The sequence below is a fragment of the Bidens hawaiensis genome, unplaced genomic scaffold (genome assembly GCF_021521415.1).
Source record: "Bidens hawaiensis isolate Kalapana, Puna unplaced genomic scaffold, B.hawaiensis_p1.1 tig00058224_1, whole genome shotgun sequence".
In the NCBI taxonomy this organism is placed as follows: Eukaryota; Viridiplantae; Streptophyta; class Magnoliopsida; order Asterales; family Asteraceae; genus Bidens; species Bidens hawaiensis.
Genome location: NW_027500520.1, coordinates 57,254 through 60,794, shown reverse-complemented (window position 1 = coordinate 60,794; position 3,541 = coordinate 57,254). Strand labels below are relative to the sequence as shown.

Sequence of the window (3,541 nt, the reverse complement as noted above, 5' to 3'; positions counted from 1 at the left end):
GGATTTATGGCAAATGGATGTGATTAATGCATTTTTATATGGCGATTTGGATCGGGTAATATACATGGATCAGCCGAGAGGTTTTGTAAGTCAAAAATTTCCTAATTATGTTTGTCAGTTAAAGAAAGCAATTTATGGCTTAAAACAGTCACCGCGGGCCTGGTTCGGTAAGATCGGTGAGTTTTAGAACTTAACGGATTTGTTCCTACAATAGCCGATACCAGTGTGTTCGTCCGAGCCGAAGGTGACAAAACCGCTGTTGTCCTCGTTTATGTAGACGATTTAATTATAACTGGCGATTTAGTCTACGTGGTGGAGCAGTTAAAAACGAATCTGTGCACTCGTTTTTTCATGAAAGACTTGGGAAAATTAAAGCACTTTTTGGGTCTAGAGCTCAAGTACGAGAATGATGGGTTTATACTTCACCAAAATCGGTATGTCGTTAATCTTTTGGTGAAATTCGGTATGGAAAGTTGCAAACCGATACGAGTACCCATGGAACCAAACGGGTCTCTTCGAGCTGAAGAAGGAAAATAGTTGGAAGAAGTAACCATGTATAGGCAAATTATTGGAAGTTTTATTTATTTAACCTTGACTCGACCCGACATCGCGTATGTCGTTGGTGTGCTTAGTAGATTTGTTCAAACTCCGAGAAAATCGCACCTTGAAGCCGCTCGGTTAGTGTTGCGGTATGTGAAGTCGACTCCGAGCTATGGTGTTAAGTTTAAGAGGGAGTCGAGTATGGAATTAATTGGGTTTTGCGATGCCGATTATGCTAAAGATCCGGACACGATACGGTGTACAACCGGGTATGTTTTCTTGATTCATTCAAGTGCTGTTACTTGGTGTAGCAAAAGGCAGCCCACGGTGTCACTTTCGACTACTGAGGCGGAGTATCGGGTTGCGACTATGGCCGCGCAAGAGTGTGTGTGGCTGGTTCGTTTTATAAACGAGTTAAATCAAGGTAAAAATGAGAAGGTAACCTTGTATGGGGATAATGTGTCTTCGATATTGTTGGCTAAGAATCCCACGTTTCATGCACGTACGAAACATATAGAAGTTCATTATCACTTTATTCGTGAGAAGGTGTTGAATGGAGAAATTAATTTTAAATATGTTAACACGTTGGAGCAAGCTGCTGATATGTTCACGAAGAGTTTGCCAAAAGAGAAGCTTGTGAAGTTTTGTACTCGCTTGGGAATGAAGGACGCAAATATCAAGAGGGAGTGTTAAACGAGATGATATTTAAGGGCGGTTCGGTAAATCTTATGGGGTGGCTTGGAGGAGATTTTAAATAATAATTCGTTTATTATTTATTAATAAGTTAGTCTTATTTTAATTAAGTTAGTCTTATCCTAATTCCTATTTGTGTTTGGCTCAAATTGTGTATTTGAATACGAGTAGGATACGAATTAAGGGTGTTATATAAACCCTTGGTTCACATAGGCTTATTAAAAGTTTTTAAGTTAGTCTTTTTCTTAATAAAATCATCGAAGTCTTTGTTTGTCAAAGAAAGATCCATTCTGTTTGCAATTCTGTTTGCAATATAATTGTGCAGCCCAACCAAGGTGAATATATTATTTGTCCTCTACTTACTGTACGAATAGTAATATTCAAAAGGCAACAATTCACAAGGAAGCAATCTTAGTTTTCTTGGTCTGCAAACTGATCAAGATCAGTTCTTGATTATATCAGGTTTACATCGGCTCCACTGTTAGGTTTAACAGGCCGTACTATTATTGATGTTCTCTCCCTATACAAGTACATGTCTCACCTCTTTTTAGTTAGTCTTGGTCGTGCATGGGCGTGTAAAAAGTACACACTTTCGTGGGTCGACGAATCTTGTTGGCACACGCATGTGTATAGTAGACACGGTCATGGGTCAGCGAATCCTATCAGCACATAACTGTGTCTGAGAAGTCACGACCATACCAATCTGGATTTGTCTATGATCATCAGGGCATGACGTGTGCTTCTAGTCTAGGTTGGAGTCCCTGGAGTGGCATAATCATGCCTATAGTAAGCATGCTCGTATGACTTTATTCATTTATTCATTTTTCTGTTGTGTTTTTGCTCAATTATCACCAATAGTTTAAATACTCCTACAAATTTATAAACAATTAAGCAGATTAAGGGTCTAATTATGTAAAAATGCAGTAGAAATGATCAAGTTTGAGAGTCAATGTATGATTAAAAAAAGTAAGAAAGAAAGATACTTTGTGACACGTCAAAATATCAAAGATTAATAGAATACAATTTGTTTAAATGGTTTATATATGGGAAAATTCTCATAAGAGTTAATGGCCATTTTCGTTTATGTGGTTTGCTACTTTTGCCACTTCATTCCAAAGTTTGAAATTTTATCAGTTTAGTCCTTATAATTTTAAACATTAGCCAATTACGTCCCCTTGTCTAACGGCATCCAACTATGCCGTTAGTTTAAGGGGTATTTTTGTTTTTCTCCTGTTTATTTTTAGTTAATGGTCATTTTCGTCCATGTGGTTTGATACTTTTGCTACTTTAGTCCAAAGTTTGAAATATTGTCAATTTTTTGTTTAATTTAATTCAAATTTTTTTTTATTTTGCTACTTTTGCTACTTAAGTCCATAATGGAATTCATTGGTAAAGTGATCAGGATAATTCCCTAAAACCGAACTATACCAAAAAAAATAAAATCGTTTCTTTGATTAATGCATAATAGTTAGGATATCGTAACAAACATCTGGGTCGAAATCAACATCAGGAGGTCGGATATCCCGAATTTCCATGTTTGCTCAAGAAATCGATGCACTAAATCGCATGTGTGTTCTTCGAATCGTGGTATTGTTCTTGAATTCGTCGAACTCAACCATAGAGTTGTTGTTGTAACATTTGTTATTTTCATACCCGAAAACCCGACCCATTTCGAATTTTCAGTTTTTGTTTACATATATATATATATATATATATATATATATATATAAGCATATATATTAATAATACTCTCAAGTTTCGTTGAATCGACCCGTTTCGTCATTTCAGTTTATTCGTGTTTAACATTCATCGTTAATATAACGTTCACGATGATTTACGATTAGCATTCGTTCGTTTTTCTATTCATTTCAATTAATTAATGAAATTTCGGGATTTAAAGTGTTTAATAAAGTTAAACGATTTGTAAACTTTGCGGGTATAATATGTTAAATATTAAAGTTTATAACTCCTTATTACATTTATAACATTTATTTCAATACAAATACATTTCATAGTTCAAGGTCTAAAAGGTAAATAGTATTTATTTTCAATTTTTACAATCACTTGAAAGTTCAGGGACTTTTTGCGATTCAAAAAGGGGTAGCGGCGCAGCTTGTTGCCCACTTGCCTTCTGTTTCAATGTAATCCAATAAACAATCAATAAATTTGTTTTTACAAAAAATATATATATATAATAATAATAATAATAATAATAATAATAATAATAATAATAATAAAAACCATTACCCAGCCCACCCCTTTACCCCGTAATTCCATCACAAACCTTCGGTTGCCGGAATCGGCGCCG

At 35.2% G+C, this 3,541-nt stretch overlaps 1 pseudogene; it reads left to right on the top strand.

Moving 5' to 3' along the window:
* Positions 1-552: 552 nt before the first annotated feature.
* LOC143602255 (secreted RxLR effector protein 161 pseudogene) lies at positions 553-1,233 on the top strand (annotated as a pseudogene).
* The last annotated feature ends 2,308 nt before the right edge of the window (positions 1,234-3,541 follow it).